General features: G+C 36.1%; 1 long non-coding RNA gene across 1 annotated transcript; it reads left to right on the top strand.

Moving 5' to 3' along the window:
- The first annotated feature begins 17162 nt into the window (after nt 1-17162).
- On the top strand, nt 17163-17836 carry LOC144640422 (uncharacterized). The gene is made up of 3 exons (XR_013568357.1): nt 17163-17326; nt 17624-17679; nt 17788-17836. It is a non-coding gene; the product is annotated as an uncharacterized LOC144640422 (long non-coding RNA).
- The last annotated feature ends 4736 nt before the right edge of the window (nt 17837-22572 follow it).

Genomic DNA, 22572 nt, shown 5'->3' with positions numbered 1-22572 from the left:
AAGGGAGTGCCAAGAAATCACCTCCCACAGTCACTCCGAAGGCGACAAAGAAAGCAAAAACGGCACCTGCGGGCAAACCGACATTGGCAGAGAGATTCAAGAGTTTAGAAGAGAAACTAAAGACGAGGAAAAAGCCAGCTGTGCGAAAAACGGAAGCCGAGAAACTGAAACCATTACCCGGTTGGGAAGATTGGGCCAAAGGCAAAAAGTTGAGACGAAAATTGGAGTATGACGAAGACCAAGAAGAAGAGGACTGAAAAAAAGACGACACGGCGACGACAACGCGGACGTGGGATCGACATTCAGAAGTGGCTAGGGAAGACTGGAATCGAATTTCACTGGCCCGGTTATCAGTAAGTAGTAATGTACTACACTCTGAGGCAAATTTGCCTTAGAGATGTAGTACATCACTACTACCAGTGCTGGGTCCAAAATATGGGGACAAAAATGGATTCAAATATTGGAATCAAATATTGGAATCAAAACTGAAATTCAAGCCCTGGAAAATCAAAATGGATTCAAACCCTAGAAAACCAAGCCTGTAAAACCAAGCCTGAAAAACAATCCCTAACTCAACCCTAGGTTCAAAATAAAAAAAACTTCTTATACTCTTTTTTAAAAATCTTGCATCTTAGTGCGTTTAAAACAAACCTCTTTGACATAATGAAAATAAAAAAAAATGGAAATCGAAAAATACTTTGGATCAAAACCTAGGATCATAACCTAGGATACAACTATACCCCGCGCTAGACCGTCATGGTACAATTATATCATTGGAAAATAACAGCGCTGATCCTAATACCTATGATCTATTGTCAGTATCCATGTCATGGATAATGCTATTGTTGATATGTTTTTGTGTTAAAAGATGTCTCCATTTACCTGCCAATCTGTAGTTATATCCATCACATATATCACATACCCATGATTTATACCGCATGTAACGAGTCTTACTTCTCCTTATAGCATCCTGTCTATCTTTTTCACAAAAATATCTTTGGAATCTAACCATTTATACAAATACTTTATATATTTTTTTATATGAATTTTGTGCGTTTAATCATCATATTCTAAAATGCCTATGGCAATCGTTTTATTTCCATCTCTCAAGATAACATTAGCATTAATTGCATCATTAGTGTTTAATTTTAAAACGACATTTATTAGTTTCCCTTTAGAATTATTCTGAGTCACAAATGGAAGCTTACTGTTATGTATTTTAACAAACTCTGCATCATATAATTTAATATTAGTATGTAATTTACAAACATAACCCGTAGTGATTAGGTTCTCGATATGATAGAAGAGAAAACGACCATTTATCTTATTATCATTTGGTTTAATCAACTTAGTCTCGCGAGGTATTATAATAATAGTGTTTATAGCCTCGATTAATGAATATTTAACCAATGGGTTGTTATATCGCTTTATAACGTTGTCTCCACGGAATGCTGATATAGGTACAAAAATGATATGTTTGAAACGGAATCTTTTAATCTTTCTAGTTAAATCAGTAACAACACGGTTGTATTCATCAAAATCCCAATTAATTGTGTCCATTTTATTAAGAGCAATAACCAGAGATTTTAACCCCATTCCACGAGCAATCATAATATGTTCTAAAGATTGACCTAAAAGGCCAGCTTCATATTCACCCTTACGTATAGATATAACCAATACCGCTAGATCTGCTCGTGAACTTCCATATATCATCTCATTAACTAGTTCTTTATGACCTGGTACATCGATGATTTCAAAAATATTACCCTGATACTCTAATTGAACTATATTGAAGGAATACGTCTTTCCTTTCAACCTTTCATTATCATCCTCGTCTAAGATATGTGCTAACCATTGCTTTGACATTTTGAGTTGATCGGCCTGCTTTTTGATTTTATCAATATCCCGTTTATTGATAGTATTGGAGTTGTATATGAGATTACCCCCTAATGTGCTTTTTTCATGATCTACGTGACCAAGCAAAACGATTTTCATATAAATATACTGTATAAAATTTTTATCTTTTAATATCCGTAAGGATATGTTTCTATACAGCTTTCTTCTATGTATTTTATTGCGCGCTTGTCATAACCAAAGCTGTACATCTTTTCTTCATATTTGTTTACGATTTGTTTATTTTGTCTGGTTATTTTATTTTCATTTACTAATGTAAGATCTTTGATATCGCCCTTTACCATCTTAATCATATTTGTGTGATTTAGTATTTGTGAATTTTCATGATTAAGGGAAAATCCTTTAATAACACATTTCTGTTTATTATCGCCATATATGAAACTGTAGTTTTTAGGGCCACCGCTTACGAAGGTACCTTTTATAACATCACCGTCTAACTCATCTGTTAAATCGCCTAGCATATCGCCTGTTTCTATTGTCTTACCATTCTGGGATTCAATATACACAATACTATCTGTATCAAAATATAATACCTGTTTATCTAAATAGTCAAGTTTTTCATACAACATTAGCCGTGCACTGCTAGTTGTAAAACATGCTACAAAGATATTTGTATTATAGGAATTATCAACAAACTGATCCTTATAAGCGTAACTCATCTGTACCATTTCTTCATTTATGAAATTCATGTTTAAATTACCAATGGTGTCGTCGAGAAGTACTTGATAAAATTCATTTATGTCAGTTACATATTTGCATTGATTCATGTTATTTCGTTGTCCAAATTTCCCCCAAAGTGAGTTTAAACACATTTTTGCAATAGCTCGTAAACCTGAATTTTCATGTAATTCACCTAATTCAATGTCTAAATTCGTTTTGACTTTATTTCTGAATATCATTTCTTCTTTGTCATTTTTGAAATTATATTTTGTTGATTCAAGTTTGAGCTTCATGAATTTTTTAATGTATTCCTTAAATAATTCATCGCTTGACTTTTCAAAATGCCATACCTCATATATATTAATGATTTTATATCCTTTATCAATTGCTTTATTGACTTCATCGGTTGTCCATGTTCCTGTGAATGATCGTTTATTTTCACTATGTTGGCATCTTTCTTGTTGTTTTGATTTAGCACATGATATACACAGAGGGAACATTAGCTTTTCAGCCTTTTCACATTTGATTCTCTGAGGTAGAACAGCATGGTATAATTCTCTTGGAGCTAAAATTTTACATTTTATAAATCCATACCAATGACTATGGTATTTTTCTGGTGATATTATCTTTATAGGATGTCCTATGGGGTATTTTTTGTAGAACTGAACTGTTGGATACAGGGAACAAAAATCAACATATTTACCATATTCACCTTCTTTGAATTTATACAATAGCTTGGTCGCATTTGTTCTTCCACCGTAGAAAGCATCTCTTGGGTTTAGAGGAGAAACGACTTCTCTGTTCCAATCATTTTTGTAATATTTTTGAAAACCTGCATCATTTTTTAATTTACATTCCCACATTTCAATAAGATTGTAACCAGCAGTTGTTATTTTGTTATTTTTAACTTGTGTTTTATTATATAAAGTACCCATATCGCATTGATTCTTATTATTGATTACATCAGGCTTGTAACAATCTTGGCATCCATGCCAGAAGCAACCTTGAAATTCATAAACACTATTTGTGGACTCACAAAAACCATCTACTTTTAATTTGTTATTGAGACAATTGATAACTTTTTCACCCCCTTCCAAGGCATGCTGAATTTTAATTTTATTTTTCTTACTTATGTAATCAAGCCATGCAATACTGACTGCACTATGGTTTTCTGTTTGAACAACATTATCAACCACAGCTATGGTATTTTTTGGCATATAATTCCCTCTGTAAATGGCCATACAAACCCCAGCTATTGTAATGTATTTTAGGGGGTCTATATTCTCTTGAGTTATGAAATCTTGTCTGAATTTTAAAATGCAGCGTCTTAATATATCGACATCTGACCTGCAGTATTCAATTAATTCTTTTTTGAAATCGAAAACATAATTTTCATTAACACGATCGTCATACCATTGTAAAAATTTCTGTCTATCATTGTTTTTCATTTGATTATACCCATAATGCTTCTTAGAAGGCATATTACCGATGTAGTTTTGATTACATTTTTTGTTAAAATAATGTGGGAAATACCCTTTTTTCAACTCGTTTAAACCAAACGTTTTAGGAAACGATGATAATGGTTGTTGAATAAAATTTAAACTGTCGATTATTTTGATCCTTAACTGTGCTATTTCCATCATCATGATTTTTGCACAATTGTAAATACAATATGGCTTAAAACCATTATCAATACACCATTTTAGAATAAAATGACTATCGTATCCTTTGGAATTGTGAGCAAGAAGGGTATATCCTTTATATTTTTCATTTAGAATTCCATTACAAAAATCCTTAATATCATTGAAGATTAATTCATTACCATTAAAATCATGACAGATAGCAAGATTAACTTCATGGATGCCCGTGTTTTGTATACATTCGAAATCAAAAAATAAATATTTTTCATTATACGTTTTGCATGAGTGACAATAATCTTTTTTGAGAATGTTTTTATTTAATCGGCATGGTTTTTTGTTCTTTTTGATGCAATTTCCACCCTTACACTTGATCTTTTTCATGAAACATTCATGCTTTTTTTCACAATATTTATTACAATTATTGCACATTTTAAAACCGCATTTATGTATTTTGATATATGGTTTTAGTATGATTTGATTGCATTTTAAACATTTTGCTACACTGCTACATACTGAATCATCACTATCTTTTTTCGATCGGTTACTAGTATGGTTTTTGAAGCAAGTATTACCATGAAAAACACGATTGCATTGATTACATGTAACGTCTTTACCATTACATTTATTTCCATCTGGAAAATATTTGAAACAAGATAGACATTTTTGGGGGCATTTGTGTTTATCACGTCTCGTATAAGCTTTTTTACAAGAATGGCAGTAATATGCTACATCTAAAAAAGCTGTCATTGATTTTATGACATCAAAATGATTCCGTGTTTTGTATAAATAAATTTTGTCTGTTTTACCATTATTGGCTGTATATATGATTTCATTGAACTGTTCAGAATCTATGATATTAATCTCTACATCTAAATGTGATGCAAAGCTATTTACATCTTCTAAAGAATTTCCCTAATCGTTAATTTCAACATTAGCATTATTATGAAGTTCTTTGGCTTGAATTTCTTGTAGTTTTCGGCTTTTATTGAACCCATCTTTCAACTGAGTTGTGGTGTAATTCTCAGGGTGTAAATTAGCATAACCTGTTACTATTGCCCTAGCAAGGCATATTGAGTCGGTGTTTTTTATTGTGATAATGCATTGTTTCCTATTTATTGTTTGTTTTGATAAATATAGTCGACCTTTACCTGAAGGTATTTTAACAGATTGAATAATTATTTTGCAATTTTCTAAATTTATTTCTTTATACTCCAACGTATTGATGATACCTGAAAGTTGATTTAACTTGAAATCTGATACATTTATCATTTTTGTTGAGATAGGGTGATCTAATTCATCATTTAAAATTACCAATCTGAATCTATCATTTCCTTTTAACTGTCTTTTCTTTATTGCCATTTCAACCATTTTTTCAAATGCACTGAAAACATCATTTTTATTGTTTATGAAATTTTTTCGTACATTTATTTTGAATTCATTGGTATAAGCATTGAATTTTTTATTCGCTGTATTTCCGATTTCCGTTATTTTGAATAGAGGTTGGTCATTGGATGTTGAATCAAAAATACTGTCATCGAAATTAAATTCATTGAGTGTCCTGTTTAAGGTCTTATCGGTCTTATATTTTTGAATTTTATTGATTACTTTTTGCCTTGTTGAGTTTTTTACAAGATCTATCCATGTATAGCCTAGTGCCTTTGCATCCCTCAGGTAACTTTTTGATAGTTGTTTAAGAGTATTATGGGTTTTTGTTATTGGTTTAGGAGTATTTGAATGAGATTGGTATGTCTTCTTTTTTGGTATTTTACGCGAGGGGGTGGGGCTTTGATTCGGCTTCTGGGGCTCGTGTGCTTTCGGCTCGACCTTTTGGTGCTCGTGTGCTTTTGGTTGGGCTTTTTGGTTTTCGTGTGCTTTTGGTTCGGCTTTTAGCGATAAAATGAGTTTTATAAGGTCGGTTTTAGATAGCTTGTTGAGATCAGATTCGTCCATATTAATATTGGTTGAGATATTTTTTTGTGCCATTTTTTTTAATTTATAGTATAACCAATTCTTTAAGTGTCTTATAGTAAAATCATTTTTTTTGATTTCAGATTTTTAAATAACTAGATATATTTGTATATTTAGTCATTGTAAAAGTGCATGAAGTGTTAATTATATATATCATTCTTCATCGATTATTTCAAACCGATCATCCTCTCGTAGACCAGCTAATATACTATTTGTGATGTGTTTTTTAGTTTTCATATGCATCCATTTAGATGCTAGATTGCTATCGTAATCGCAAACGTCGCATCTCCACTGTTTATTAAGCATGTATTTGGTTTTTGAATTTCGAATAGCTTTTATCCGATCATCGTCATTATCGTATTTGCATTTCCCAGCCATTTTCTCTTTATTTTATATTATAAAATATTTCTTTATATCAGTTTATAGTAATTCTTATTTTTAAATAACCAGATATAATTATATATTTGGTTACCGATAGTACAAGTAACAATAACAGCTATTAATATGCTGTGCAATCAGCCTCTCAAAGGCCTTCCTCAATATAAGTTACATAATTATTCTTTATATCAATAATAGTTCTAAATTCAGTCTATTTCCATCAAAACAGCTGCGATATGATTATTATTCTAAAATATGAAAATCAAGTATGGTATCCCACAGTTAGTGACATGATTAATATTTAAAAATGCATGAATTCTTGCCCATAATTAAACCATTTGGTTGAAAAGTTGGTTCGTTTTTTGGTTTTGGTTGAAAAGTTGGTTCGTTTTTTGGTTTTGGTTGAAAAGTTGGTTCGTTTTTTGGTTTTGGCTTAAGTTGACATATGCAAATCAGGGGTGGAACCCCAACGGTTTTGAAAGGATTAATATTTAAAATGCTTCTTCATATGATTTTTTTAACCAATCAAAAACTTCACATTTTGCTACACAATTGTGAAATATTTTGTAAAAACATTATTCATTTTGTGAAATATTTTTGTGAAGATGTCTTACTCTGCCAAGCAACTATAGGGGATTTCCCAGGAAAATGAGTCATCATTACTTTCCAAGGTCATGAGTAAGAATTTTTTTTATTATAAACTTTTTGAGTAAAATTTACTTAAAAAGTTTATTCGATGCCGAAGTCTGCGATGGTTGTGAGCGAAAACGACCTAAACAAAGTGTTGATAAAATTGGTTATTGTATCGTGAATTTAGCTGGGATTTTCCGAAAAAGGACGAAATATATGCGTTGCGTATTCAATTACGAGTGTTTCCATAATTGCATTTTAGACGATATAACTTAATTCTATTGCCTTGAACCATCTTTATATAAATATATTTATATATGAGATGTTTTGTGATACACAGATACATAGCGATTTAAAAATAATGGGTGAGGGTTCTTGTATTTTTTGCAATGAGTTATTATATGCAGGAGATAATTTTGTTGACCATTGCTGTGATAAACAGGATATTTTAGAAGATGCCTATTCAACAGTATGTCGAAATTGCGGGGCTCAGAATAATAAATATGTTGGCGAGTATTTTGATTTTTACGAGAACAGACACAAGATATGGCGTAAAAGCATCTATCATCGTAAATACCATATTGAGAATGTTTTAAACGATTTATGTATTAAAAATGGAGTTCAATTGTCTCATAATCAGCGCGATAAGATTTACAAAGTGTTTCATGAGATCGATACTATTCTTCCATCTATAAATAAAAGAAGAAAGAGGATGATCTCAACGAAATATATTATAAGACAGCTGTTTAAAATGCTCGGTATCCCATACAATTTCATCTGTGTTACTAAATCAAAAAAAACGCGAGCTTTTAATGATCGGTATTGGGGTGAGATTTTAGCATTAAAATCGGCCCAGATCGCACGGATTATTTGGTAAATTTATCATCATACTTGAGCAGATACCGATCGATTAAAGGGATACAGTGATGACTTTAACAGTTGGATTCCATTCAAGGATTTACAACAAATTTAAACGCACTATATAAAATCACATAAGAAAATAAAAATATATAAAGTATTTGTATAAATGGTTAGATTCCAAAGATATTTTTGTGAAAAAGATAGACAGGATGCTATTAGGAGAAGCAAGACTCGTTACATGCGGTATAAATCATGGGTATGTGATATATGTGATGGATATAACTACAGATTGGCAGGTAAATGGAGACATCTTTTAACACAAAAACATATCAACAATAGCATTATCCATGACATGGATACTGACAATAGATCATAGGTATTAGGATCAGCGCTGTTATTTTCCAATGATATAATTGTACCATGACGGTCTAGCGCGGGGTATAGTTGTATCCTAGGTTATGATCCTAGGTTTTGATCCAAAGTATTTTTCGATTTCCATTTTTTTTTATTTTCATTATGTCAAAGAGGTTTGTTTTAAACGCACTAAGATGCAAGATTTTTAAAAAAGAGTATAAGAAGTTTTTTTTTATTTTGAACCTAGGGTTGAGTTAGGGATTGTTTTTCAGGCTTGGTTTTACAGGCTTGGTTTTCTAGGGTTTGAATCCATTTTGATTTTCCAGGGCTTGAATTTCAGTTTTGATTCCAATATTTGATTCCAATATTTGAATCCATTTTTGTCCCCATATTTTGGACCCAGCACTGGTAGTAGTGATGTACTACATCTCTAAGGCAAATTTGCCTCAGAGTGTAGTACATTACTACTTCAGTACATGGGTCCCGGAACCAAATTGGCAAAGCGATTGAAACGCGGGGACCCGGGCATCAATCGATTAGACAAGATCGCCAAACAGCACGACATCGATTACAGTCACGCCAAGAATCTAAGGGACAAGTGGAAAGCCGACGAGAAAATGATTAAAGCCATCAACAAATTACCTGGAAGTAAAACCATGACGGAACGCATCGTCAAAAGAATCATGCAAACCAAGAAAATGTTGAAACTTTAATGTTGTAACTTTGAACACATTAAAGAACAGGTTGAACGTTTACATGGTGTCTTTCGCATTCGATCACCCACTTGAGCAAACAATTATAGTCAAAACTCTCGTACTCGTTCCCAGTACACCCGAGAAAAGGTGGATACCCCCATCCCCCTCTCTCACGTGATTTTTCAAAAAATAGCTTTACGTTTTCTCAGAATCGCTGATCAAATTTCTTAGAATGCAGACTAATCTGCGCATGCGTTTCGTTCCAGGAAGAACCATACCACAAGGAAAGAATAGCGCTTTCTAAAACAATACCTTTGTGGTCTTGCTTAGAGAGGAAACTCGATATTCAGTGCGAGTGTAACGCGTAGACTTATCTGCGCATGCGTTTAGTGCAAAGTATTTAGTTTCAGGTACCACAAGGATAGCCTGGCAGTTTGTGAACAATATATAAAGGATGGTCGTCTTGCTAACTCTGTGAGTGAATCGCGTAGACTAATCTGCGCATGCGTTTAGTGCAAAGTAATTAGTTTCAGATACCACAAGGACAGCATGGCCGTTTGTGAACAATATATAAAGGATGGTCGTCTTGCTAACTCTGTGAGTGAATCGCTTAGACTAATCTGCGCATGCGTTAAGTGCAAAGTATCGAGTTCCAGATACCACAAGGAAAGCGTGGCACTTTGCGAACAATATATATATATAGGATGGTGGTCTTGCTAAGATAGGGCGCGGGTCCCGCAGACGTCCCGCGTGTCAACTCGGTTCCAGACCTCGCGCGGCCATTATCCATAAGCCAATCACAGCCCTCAGAAAAAACCTCGGCCATCTTGAATATGCAAATGAAGCTATCCTGCTCTCTGATTGGTCCATTCAAATTTCTGCTGCTCTCTGATTGGTTACCGGGTGGATAAGCTACCTTTAAAATAAGTAAAATTCGAAAGGTGATTGGAAAAGGAATTCAAGTCACTCCTGATAATCAAGGAGGTACAGGAATGCAAATAGAATACCCTTATTATCCATCACCAAACATTAGAAAACAAAGATCAAAAAACGGTGGTAAAATCAAACTACCAAGTAAGAAAGATGTATTATCTTACAGATCTCCTCCAGTAATAGGATCATGGGGTGAATATGATAAATTTCTCAAATCTGGTGGCTTGCTAAAAAAAAGATCTTAAAACCGAAAAGAAAGTAAGAAATCCTACATTTGTCAAAAAACCTCTAAGCAATATTGATCTAATAAAATGGTGTAAGTATTTGAAAATCAATATCACAGGGATATACAGCAGAGACGAACACATGCCTAAAAGACATAGTCCATGTATCATTAATTTAGACAACTATGATGGAGTAGGCACGCATTGGACTTGTTGTATTAATGGTAAAAAGAAAAATACTTTGTTATATTTTGACAGTTTTGGATTAAGTTACCCTCAGGAATTTTTATTGAGAGCTAAAAAAGATGGTATAAAAGAAATAATATATAACAACACACATTATCAACATATCAAATCAGTTCTTTGTGGCTATTATTGTCTTTATTTCCTGCATCAAGCATTGGTGTATGATAAAGAGTATCTCGATATATTAATGCCATTATCAATGACTAACACAACGTATAATGAACATTTTATAAGCAATTATTTCAAAAATATGTAAACATATTATATATGAAGTCGTATTGCGTGAAACAAAAGAAACAGACTGAATGCGTTTCAGGAAGTGAACGATTTGTTAAAACCAAAAATGGTCGAACTATGATGAAATGCACATGCGCTGAATGCAAAATCACTAAAACCCGTTTTGTAAGCGATAATAAAAAGATAAAGGGGCGAGGAGTTGGTGAAACGATTAACAAAAAGGTCGGCGAAAAGATTCCAGGGTTTCAACAGGCTCAAGACTTAGCATCGGGTATCATGGCAATTACGGGAGCTGATAAAGATCTATTTAAAAAATATTGGCGCGGTGACTTTGCTAAAGGTATATTTAATAAAAAAAAAGCGGGATTCAGACATCTAATTTTTGGAAGCCCGCTGGAGCATATGCACATGAAAAATTTAATCCATCATGTAATTACACAGAATATAAAAACGGCAAATGGATTAATCATTATTGCGATTAATATCTAATCAATATATATAATGTGCCAATCATACTGCGTTTCATGCAAAAGATATACCGATTCAATAAATCCTAAAAAAGTCAGAAGCAAAAATAACCGGCTCGTGGAGAAATCGATTTGTTCTATATGCAAAAAGAATAAAAGCAAATTCATCAAAGAGCATTATGGCGGGGCTCTTGATATTCAAAAACACTTATCAAAACTTGGAGAATTACACATGAGAACACCTACAGGTAAAAAGTACAATTATTGTGGTCCTGGTACCAAATTAAAAGAACGATTAGCTTCTAACGATCCTAAATATAGAGATCCAATAAACAATCTTGATAGCATATGTCAACAGCACGATATTGATTACAGTAATTCAAAATCACTAGCTGATAAACATAAGGCAGATGATCTTATGCTTAAGAGAATATCAAAAATACCATTCAAAGATCGTCCATGGGGTACAACAGGTGTACAAGCTTTAATCGCTAGTAAAAGAAAAATCGGATTGGGTGTTAAAAAGTCAAAAAAAAACACCATCAGAAAACTGGCAAGAAAAATTAGCCGATGAGTTACATAAACCAATCAGAAGAAAATTTAAAACTAGAAGAGTAATATCAAATGGAATTGACGAGATATGGTCTGCTGATTTAGTTTTTATGGATAAACTTTCAAAATGGAATAAAGGTTATAAATATCTATTGACTATAATTGACGTATTCAGTAAATTCGCTTGGGCTATACATTTGAAAGATAAGAAAGGTACATCAATAACTAACGCATTCAACAATATTGTCATTAATGACAAACGTAAACCTGAATTTCTCTGGGTTGATCAGGGATCTGAATTTTATAACAAAACATTCAAGGAATGGCTAAAGCAAAATGATATTAAGATGTATTCCACTTTTAATGAAGGTAAAGCTGTTGTTATTGAGAGATTTAATAAAACTTTGAAAAATAAAATGTATAAACAGTTCACTGTTCAAGGTAACACACAGTATTTAGATATACTACCCAAACTGATTAAAGAATACAATAATACAAAACATAGTTCAATAAAGATGTCACCAACAGAAGCAAGCAAAAAGAAAAATGAAGGGATTGTTTACTTTAATCTGTATGGTGATATGGAGCAAGTATCATCTAAACCGAAATTCAAAGTCGGCGACAGAGTCAGAATATCTAAGTATAAACGAATTGTTTTCGATAAGGGTTATACACCGAATTGGAGTGAAGAAATATTTAAAATAAATAAAATACAATACACTAATCCCATCACTTACAAACTGAAAGATCTCAGAGATGAAGAAATACAAGGTAGCTTTTATGAACCTGAATTATTAAAAGCAAAACAGGATGTATTCAGAATTGATAAAGTGATCCGTAGAGACTACAAAAAGAAACAGGCTCTTGTCAAATGGAAGGGATACAGTGATGACTTTAACAGTTGGATTCCATTCAAGGATTTACAACAAATTTAAACGCACTATATAAAATCACATAAGAAAATAAAAATATATAAAGTATTTGTATAAATGGTTAGATTCCAAAGATATTTTTGTGAAAAAGATAGACAGGATGCTATTAGGAGAAGCAAGACTCGTTACATGCGGTATAAATCATGGGTATGTGATATATGTGATGGATATAACTACAGATTGGCAGGTAAATGGAGACATCTTTTAACACAAAAACATATCAACAATAGCATTATCCATGACATGGATACTGACAATAGATCATAGGTATTAGGATCAGCGCTGTTATTTTCCAATGATATAATTGTACCATGACGGTCTAGCGCGGGGTATAGTTGTATCCTAGGTTATGATCCTAGGTTTTGATCCAAAGTATTTTTCGATTTCCATTTTTTTTTATTTTCATTATGTCAAAGAGGTTTGTTTTAAACGCACTAAGATGCAAGATTTTTAAAAAAGAGTATAAGAAGTTTTTTTTTATTTTGAACCTAGGGTTGAGTTAGGGATTGTTTTTCAGGCTTGGTTTTACAGGCTTGGTTTTCTAGGGTTTGAATCCATTTTGATTTTCCAGGGCTTGAATTTCAGTTTTGATTCCAATATTTGATTCCAATATTTGAATCCATTTTTGTCCCCATATTTTGGACCCAGCACTGGTAGTAGTGATGTACTACATCTCTAAGGCAAATTTGCCTCAGAGTGTAGTACATTACTACTTCAGTACATGGGTCCCGGAACCAAATTGGCAAAGCGATTGAAACGCGGGGACCCGGGCATCAATCGATTAGACAAGATCGCCAAACAGCACGACATCGATTACAGTCACGCCAAGAATCTAAGGGACAAGTGGAAAGCCGACGAGAAAATGATTAAAGCCATCAACAAATTACCTGGAAGTAAAACCATGACGGAACGCATCGTCAAAAGAATCATGCAAACCAAGAAAATGTTGAAACTTTAATGTTGTAACTTTGAACACATTAAAGAACAGGTTGAACGTTTACATGGTGTCTTTCGCATTCGATCACCCACTTGAGCAAACAATTATAGTCAAAACTCTCGTACTCGTTCCCAGTACACCCGAGAAAAGGTGGATACCCCCATCCCCCTCTCTCACGTGATTTTTCAAAAAATAGCTTTACGTTTTCTCAGAATCGCTGATCAAATTTCTTAGAATGCAGACTAATCTGCGCATGCGTTTCGTTCCAGGAAGAACCATACCACAAGGAAAGAATAGCGCTTTCTAAAACAATACCTTTGTGGTCTTGCTTAGAGAGGAAACTCGATATTCAGTGCGAGTGTAACGCGTAGACTTATCTGCGCATGCGTTTAGTGCAAAGTATTTAGTTTCAGGTACCACAAGGATAGCCTGGCAGTTTGTGAACAATATATAAAGGATGGTCGTCTTGCTAACTCTGTGAGTGAATCGCGTAGACTAATCTGCGCATGCGTTTAGTGCAAAGTAATTAGTTTCAGATACCACAAGGACAGCATGGCCGTTTGTGAACAATATATAAAGGATGGTCGTCTTGCTAACTCTGTGAGTGAATCGCTTAGACTAATCTGCGCATGCGTTAAGTGCAAAGTATCGAGTTCCAGATACCACAAGGAAAGCGTGGCACTTTGCGAACAATATATATATATAGGATGGTGGTCTTGCTAAGATAGGGCGCGGGTCCCGCAGACGTCCCGCGTGTCAACTCGGTTCCAGACCTCGCGCGGCCATTATCCATAAGCCAATCACAGCCCTCAGAAAAAACCTCGGCCATCTTGAATATGCAAATGAAGCTATCCTGCTCTCTGATTGGTCCATTCAAATTTCTGCTGCTCTCTGATTGGTTACCGGGTGGATAAGCTACCTTTACTACTTTACTACCACAATTAAACATCATCGAATATCGACCTTAAAGAAGCTTTAAATGTCCAATGACCATTGCAAGTCATTAAAGTAATAATGCTGATAAGCGTTGCATCCATGCAATGTACATCTTGAATGGGCACCCTCTGTGATATCTAATATGTCATCGACCTCACCACGACCAAAATAATTTCGGAGCTCATAAGCAATCCTTGGAAAGTATCTGTGTCGATGAGGTAACACGCAGCTCAGGAATTGATCTAGTCGTCATAAAAAGGATGATTAAGCCAATGCACCATATGAAAAATAATAAACTCTGGTGGAATAGCATAAAAATAATTTGGGTTGTATGCACCCCTCAGTTGCCTGAGTCTCACGCGCCACACAAAGGTGACTCGAGGGGTGCAAACCCCCAAAACCGTTTTTAAGAACCCACCGAGAATTTGGTCGACAAACAGCTCCTCTTCGACACTAATCTCTTCCTCCGATATCAATTCGCCGCGAATGATCACCCGACTCGTCGGAGAAATGCGCTGGTCTACTATATGCCCGGCGATCGTCAGCAGCTGTCCCCACACGTCTCCATGAAATGGTCGAGGGATCTAGAAAAAACAAAAAAATAAGACCTTGATACTCGCGTATAACATCCAAAAAAATTAATCGTACCATCAAAAAAAGGCGAACGTACAATGTCCCAAGAACCGCCACCTGGTATATGGTACTGATCACAGAGAAGAGGGTAGCGCTGATAACGTCTTATCTCAGCCATGGCACGATCGTACAACGCATCCATTTCTCTTTGCTCATGGGGAGTGAGTGCGGGCATCTCTTCATAAATATTCATGTCGATCTTGCAATGTCCGCAAGGACCTTCGTGACTTGCCATGGCCAAAAAACAAGCCTGATGTATAAATTTGCGGCAGCAGCTCAAGGCCACGCAACCAGGCAATGAATCAATATTCAGTCGACCGCGACAGATGAAACAAAAGTCAGAATAAATTCCGCACAACGGTTCCAATCCAGCTAACCTCTGAGATCGCCTCGCTGCCATATCCGCGAAAAACCATAACGACTTCAAATCACTCTCTTATATATAAATGAGACTAGAACCCAGTCTTGACCGAGAGGGGGGATGGGGGGGTATCCCCCCCTTTTTAACTACGCATGCGTGCGGTGAACTGCGTACCACAAGGATTCTCGTGTCGTACAGTTATAGGAGTCAAGGTTGAGTTTCACTAAGTCACTTGAGAAAAAGAAGGAATGGTAGACACGATGCCGAAACCTTGGCAAACCATGGAATACATTGAGTACCTCAAGAAACTGATAGACAGATACGATGACGAGTTCAAGCGTATCCAGAAGAAGCCCAACAGTCCCCAGAAACAAAGGATTCTCACGTGTATTGAAACGAATGTCAACAATACCACAGAAATTTTGGAAAAATGCGAGGAGGTTGAACTGCTCAACAGAGGGATGAATTTCATTACCCACACGATTAAAACGGAACTCCAAGCCCGGATCGAGCGACACGAGTCAGCACTACAACAACTGAGTGAATTTTGACACTTTATTTCATTTTTTACACAAAGAAAAAAGACTGCCCGGCGAGGATTCGAACCCCGGTCGCCTGCTTCAGCAGCAGGTGTGATACCACTACACCACCCGGCCTTCTGTGGAGAAAAAGAGACAAAAAGAGAGGATTTATTGTTGTATTGGTTCCCAGGACCGCGCGGCCAGTAGGGTTGGCGCATGAGTCCGGTTTGTAGTTCGGTTTTTTTGAATAAATGGATTGAACAGTATTGCGCCTGCGTGATTTTTTTGACTGTGGGTATAGGGGAAGGGATTTTTTTGGATGGGTACCAGTCACGTGACACCTTCCCTTGTCAATCAATGGATCGTGCGCTGTACGGCGCTCTACATGCAGCTTCCGGTCACGTGATCAAATTCCCGGTTGCTCAATGGATCATGCGCTGTAGGGCGCTCTAAAAGCAGCTCTCTGATTGGCTCTGAACTGAACGAGCGTACCTTACTACTGGATTTATATCGTGGGAAACGTCAAGTAGCAATCAGATCAATTTCACCAGCTTATTGGTTTCTTATCTGGATGTGATCAGTAGAGACCCTTTTAAGTAATGTCAAACGATTGATAAGTGGATTACTTAAGTTGTTAAGTTTTCACAGCTAACGTGCGTCAATCATCGCTTCGTCTCTTTGGACACCGTAAACGGGCACTTAAATAGCATGCCTGCTTACTCAGTACCTGCCACTGAACGCACGAATTTGTAACCAGTTTCGATTAAAAGAATTATAGGGAGACCATTTTTAATATTCAGAACTCGGTACATAATTGCAACAAAATCGCTTAAGGCCCCGCTAATTCTTTGTGTGCTAACCAGGTTGTTGATACGACCATTAAGACTGATAACATTCCATTCTTAATGCCCGCAACTTGTAAACAATGAAGTATTCACAGCGGAACTATCTGTTTTTAGTTTTTGGTTCGTCAGAGAAAGGAAAGCCCCACACAAAGTTATCGTTTTACAAAGTCACAAATGTCGTATTTTTTGAAACTGTTTTAGGTGACTGGACAAAGATGGATTCAGGACTACATGAAAGCAGATCGCTTCGTCTTACAAAAGGCCAAAGATTATATTTAGCTACCAATTCCAGGCCCCCACTGTGATAAAGGGTATGGCAAAGCATTGTTTAATTCAGTTGAGCTCTTACTGTAATGGGGAGCAGATGAGTTAGGAGGCCTGTCTTGCAATCACTAAGAGAAGGTAAGTTTTAGTGAATACGAAATTGGCTACCCGTCTACCACGACAAGCGTTCTTTTGATGTTGTTCTGTTGTTGGTTCGCCGAAAAAGTTATTGTTCGCTTTTAAAGAGCGTGTAATGCGTGCCAGCTGGCTTCCCAGTTAGTGGGAAGACCCAAACAGCTAGATTGCTAAAGAGAATTAAATCGTGAAGAAATCATGTAGAGCAATTGGTCAACATTTAAATCCCCACTAAACTTATATAGCGCTCGATGCATTGTTCAGCCAGACTCTTATGTTAAATATTTTCTATTTCAACAGAGTTAAAGCAGAAAGGTTGACATGAAGTTTCCAAAATAAACTTTCCACACCTGAAGGTAAGCAGACTGATAATTGAATGCCTGCAATGCGAGTTAAGTTAACGAGCTATAATTTGTCTTGGAAGATAAGCTGCCTTACACAGTTTTCTTTTGTTTATCAAACAGAGCGAGGGATAGCTGAGATAGCAGCCCGAGAATTTAAAAACGAGTGACGCATTTTTTTGGTAAGAGGATTTGCTGTTTATAACGTTCTTCCGTTCATAAATGATCATTCAGCGGTGTAGAACGCTGAAATCTGAGATAATTGTTTACACTTTCATCGGATGATTTATCGCAAAACATATTCTTGCTTTGGGTCAGTTGTTTCGTCAGTTTTGTTTTTCAATTTGTCAATTAATTCTTACGCAGTTTTCCGTTTCCTCTTGTCTACACAGGGATTGAAAAAAGGGACTGGTTTCAGAGATGAGTCTTAATAACACGCTCTCGGTAAGAAAATTTGATGTTTATCGAATTTCTTTGGGATGGCGCTTAAACGATTACCTTATTACATGAAATTTTCGCGACACGTTAATTTCGCGATTTTGAGGTGCGCATATTTCGCGACACAGAAATTTCGCGATTTTCCGAAAAAATTTTATTTTGAATCACTTCAATTTCGCGTTTTTGAGGAAGACACAATTTACATTTCCTTGGCAGTATTATCTAACATGTCCTTGAATTAAATAAAACGACTTTATCAAAGAAACAAAAATGCAACGGCGGGACTAAATGTCAACAGTAACAACAATGCAGCTCCCACAATGGCCACAAGCAGTTCACGCTAGTAGGTGAATTACTGTTCTTAAGTCAATTTTCACATTGAAAATTCCTTCCCCCAGTGGTACTAAACTCGTTCTTTCTTGATTATTGGCATAATGTGAGTCACTTAATTTTCGCGTCACGTTATGTTTGCGACACTTATTGTTCGCGTCACTTTAATTTCGCGATTTTTTTAGAATCCCGAAATTCGCGAAATTAACGTGTCGCGAAAATTTCATGTAATAAGGTATGTTATAACTCTGTAAACAATTGACATGATATTTGTCTTTATAGATGTGTCATCGTCCTGACCAACGGCTATCCTCAAATGATCGTCCAACATTGTATGGAGTCCCCGCTGCAACCTCAAGCCGGAATGAAAGGCGTCCGGTAAGTTCATGACTCGACTGTTTGGTTTTAATTTGGTGATTGTATGTTTATGAACTGCGATGTTTTAATTAAAATTAACGGTGATTAAGTGGGATGTTTAATTGATTAAGAATTTCGAACTTAGTTACAGTAACACAAGCGATACAACTAGCGAATGATGCTAAAGTTCATTCTATAAACTTTTATAGCCAGACAGTTGTTGTCTGAATTTAGGCCAATGGCAAATAGTGTACCATAGAAAGTAAGGATCTCATGCAGGCTTTAATGAGACATGGATAGAGGTAGTTAAAAGACTAACCATACTAAATGCATGATACAAGACAGTGTTGCAACATTTATATCTAAACTGCCTTTTGGAGACAAGAAAAGCGTACAGTTCCATTGCCTTACATTGCACAATCAAAATAAACATTTACGACCCGGGGGCCACCAGCGTCTCGTTCCACTAACTGCGCTTTACTGTTTGGCCTCAAAGCGTTGAAATTTAATTAACTGCTCGTGTTGACAAGCTTTTTTATCGTAGCGCGGTTGTAACTTTTACATTCCAAAACACCCGAAAATATTCTCGTTAATATTCGAATCTTTGTATGATTACTGTTTAACTTGATAAAATGTCATTCGCGAATAACAAGCGAATCATAAGCCAATTGAAGTATTTCACCTACTTGAAACTGATCGCTTTGGCCTGGGTCAAGGATGAGTTAATTTCATTAGTGGTTTTTAAGTAGTTAATCGCTTACTCGATTAAATGCTTACTTAAAAATAACTCCCAAGCGCTCTATTCTAACTTGCCAGCTTTAAGAAAATTAATTTTCAGCTCACGAAAAGTCTAGGGTTTTGTATTCTTGAAAACGCTACTGGTTGTCACGTCTTCAAAGCATTGATTTTTCACGTTAACAAAATCATACACGTTCCTTTCACTGGGGAAATTGAAAACATGATGCCGTAACATATTTCACTTGCGCAATGAAGAATCATACGAGACTACTCTTTGTTGTGTAGAAAAAAGCAAAAAAAAAAAGCTTGTGCGTAACTCTGTAAAATAAAGGCTCAATTAATTTTCACAGACATAAAATCACTCTGCAAACTTAGTTGTTTTTTTGGATCCCAGATTATTTTTATGCGGCTTTGTTTTACTTAAGACAAAAAGGTTTTAAACGCGCCTAGTTTCTCTCCAAACTGCAGGTTCTGGCAATTTGCATTTAGATGGTTTAATTTGCAGTGAAAACAGTCTAACAAGCGCTCTATTCTAACTTGCCAGCTTTAAGAAAATTAATTTTCCGCTCACGAAACGTCTAGGGTTTTGTATTCTTGAAAACACTGCTGGTTGTCACGTCTTCAAAGCATTGATTTTTTCACGTTTACAAAATCATACACGTCCCTTAATTCACTGGGGAAATTGAAAACATGATGCCGTTAACAGTCTCGAAAGAATTTAATAGGTGTTGTAGAGTAGACAAGACAAGAGTAAACTCACAACTTAGAGATTTAATTAACCTTTATTTTGAACACATTTCTTTCTTTCATTCTGGCTAGAGCAAATGAAGCGCTTATCTATAATAGGCAAATACGCAAAAGTCGCACAAAAACAAATCGAAGTAAATTAAGACCAGCAAATACAACGGTTCAGCGGAACGTTAACTTAAGCAGAAAACTGTGTTATTTTACGTTTCACATGCCAAAAATTCGCTCGTTTGGTAGGGGCTTTCAGACAAAATACGAATTTAACTACATCCATGAACTTTAAGGAGTTGTAACCAAGCAAGTTTTCGGAAGAACAAATTCACCTACCTTCGCGTAAACTCGACGTGTGAGCGTTCTATAGCGAGTTGAAGAATCGCATTCAAGATAATTAGAGCACAACGATCAGCCTGTTGTTTGAAGGAAATAACTTTTTCTTTTAATCCATTTGGTAACCATTAATAAATGGTGGTCACCCAACTAGTTTAGCTTTCTAGTTATTTTGGGTGACCAGCAACTGTATGTATTTTTAATTTATTTATTGTTTAAACATTTCTTTGTAATTTTACAGTTCAAATAAACTTTGTTGTTGTTGTTGTTGTTGTTGTTGTTGTTGTTGGGGAGTGAAGAAACGCATTGAACACAAAGCGGACGAGAACTGGGCCCCATACTGTGTTGTTTGTTTTCCTTTTGGGATTCTGTTAAATGATTTGTAGTAACATGCTTTCGCTCTCTGTCTCTCTTTGTATAGGCAACACTGTCTTCCCAAAATTACCATTCTGATGGCAACGGAATTGCGGAGGAGCACCCTGAAATCGAGCCGGTAAGATGCCATGGAAAAGCTTACTATGTTTTCATGGAGGTCTGTGATAAACTGTATCCCGACATACCAAAGGCTACTATTAAATCACGCATGCGAAATCTTGGTTTGAAGCTAATGAGGACGCCACAAAAAGTTCAGGACAAGCTCAGACGCACCAGACCTAACTTAGCAGGTTATAAAGTACTATCATTGATTTCCAAGCAAGACGTCAGTATTTTACAGGCCTATCAAGACTCTCGCACTCAACGACAGGAAGATTCAAATAAGCAGCTGTATGAACACTACTTAAATGTTGCTAGCAACAATAACAGTAATTATGAGCGCGAAAAAAATAGCACGCCTTCAAAACAACACACGCAGCCCAGTACAAACTTTTTAGTAGAAAATCTCTTGAAAAGCACAGATTCCCCTGTAAGCTCATCCCGTGTCCATCAATCGGCTGGGTTTTCAGAATCGCAGGCGCAAACACCAGATAATTCGGTTTCGTCGGAGTCAGAATTTGAACCCTCTAGCGACAGTTCGGAGAGCGAGAGCGATGGCAATTCTTCAGGCGAAGAAAGTGGCGTTGAAGACGAGGATATTGTTGATCTGTTTCGAAGAAAAGATCTTGACGTGGCTCCGTTTCCAGGAATCATTAAAAGTGTAAGCGCAATGAAAGACTTCTTTCAATCAGACATAAATTTTAAGCGGAGGCAGTCGAAAATGTCTGATGTTACTTGGTCCAAAAATTTAGAGCGAATAGTGATCTTCTTAGCTTATTGCGCGCATAATTTGAATCTGGAGCCCTGCCTTGACCTTGTAGGCGACATGAGAGTCGTCGAATCCTTCATTAAGCACATTAAACGTTCTAGACGCGTGAAAAACAGCACTGCCGCTCTGTATGTGAGTTCGCTAATAGTTGCCTCGAAATTTGTGCACTCAGACGACCGTCGCAGAAATTATGATGAAGTGGACAGCATATGCGACCTTCGCGCACTCCAGAACCAACTCAACAGGGAGCATGCCATAATCGAATCTGCGAAAGGGCCAAAGAGTACGAAATTATTCTGGCCTCAGTTTCAAGAATTAACACGCTCTCTTCATCAGAAGTACGAGGCAGAGACAGACAGCAAGGAGAAGGCTCGTCTGCACATGGATTTCACCCTCTTGTTGCTTTTTGCGATAAATCCTGGCCGTGCTAGGGAGTTCAGAACCCTTCGCATCGCTGTTAAAGTCCCAGAGCTTCAAGTTGATGAACTCGTCCGAAAATTGCCCGCGGGAGAAAATCTCATCATTTTTGCCGAAACAGGCTTAACCCGTCTTGTTGAGAAGGGGTTTAAAACAGTTAAATTTTATGGCTGTAACCTCATCGACATCAGCGAGTTTGAATTCCTTGATTTCCATTTAAAGCGTTTCACAGAATGGTCTCGACCAAAACTCCTGGCTAAGGGTTCTACACATGACTTTTTCTTTGTCAACACCCAGGGAATGGCATTCAG

This window comes from Oculina patagonica, unplaced genomic scaffold (assembly GCF_052425735.1).
Source record: "Oculina patagonica isolate OP01 unplaced genomic scaffold, crgOcupat unplaced3, whole genome shotgun sequence".
Lineage (NCBI taxonomy): Eukaryota > Metazoa > Cnidaria > Anthozoa > Scleractinia > Oculinidae > Oculina > Oculina patagonica.
Note: the sequence above shows the minus strand (reverse complement) of the source record. Positions and strands in the feature narration are given on the sequence as shown.